Genomic DNA, 930 nt, shown 5'->3' with positions numbered 1-930 from the left:
TTCAGGCTTGTCTGTGGGGTGTACCTTTTGTTTGTTGTGTGAAATTACATTCAGCACATCTCAAGAATGTAGTTTGGGCCCTTTATTCAGTCTCCTCTGAAGAATCATACATCTTAATTACAAATTGATGCAGGAATTACCAGGCAGCCTCCTAAGACATGAGAGAGTCACAGGTCAGACACACTGATCATGATAATCCCAGTCTTCCAGCCTTAACATTTAGGAAAATTAAATTCTTCTCTGACTCATCAACTAATTATATTTTTAGAAATACCAACTGAATTATTTATTTCTTCTGCAGTAAATACAGTACAGTCAAACCCAACACTGATCATTTTCACTTCAGAAAAATAGTAAGAAATAAATGTGATTGCTATAAATAGTCAGAATAGAAGTTATATCAGATACAAATTGCTATTTCCTAGTCTCTGTCACCAGCTACCAATGCCTAAATATAAGTACAGTGATACTCTGGTGGTGGCTGGACAGCAGGTGCCCATGATAGCCCCTCTATCACTCCCCTCTGCAGTTGGACAGAGAAGAAACATTCCTCAAGGTTTGTGGGTGTAGGTAAGGAGAAGAGGGACATCTTCCAGCAATTACTGTGACAGGAAAACAGTCTTGACTTGGGGAAAAAAATTTATTACCAATCAAATCAGATTGAATAATGAGAAATAAAACAACATTTTAAAACCACCTTTTCCCCAAGCCTCCTTTCTTTTTAGGCTTAACTTCACTCCTGAATTCTCTACCTGCTTCCCCTCCAGTGATGCAGGGGAACAGGAAATGGGGGCTGTGGTCAGCTCATCACACATTGTGTCTGTTGTTCCTTCCTCCTCAGCAGGAGAGCTCCTCACACTCTTTCCCTGCTGCAGCATTGGAGGGAATGCCATGGGAGAGAGTCCTCCATGAACTGCTCCAATTGGAGTG

The sequence above is a fragment of the Agelaius phoeniceus genome, chromosome 3, assembly GCF_051311805.1.
Source record: "Agelaius phoeniceus isolate bAgePho1 chromosome 3, bAgePho1.hap1, whole genome shotgun sequence".
NCBI classification, from domain to species: domain Eukaryota; kingdom Metazoa; phylum Chordata; class Aves; order Passeriformes; family Icteridae; genus Agelaius; species Agelaius phoeniceus.
Note: the sequence above shows the minus strand (reverse complement) of the source record.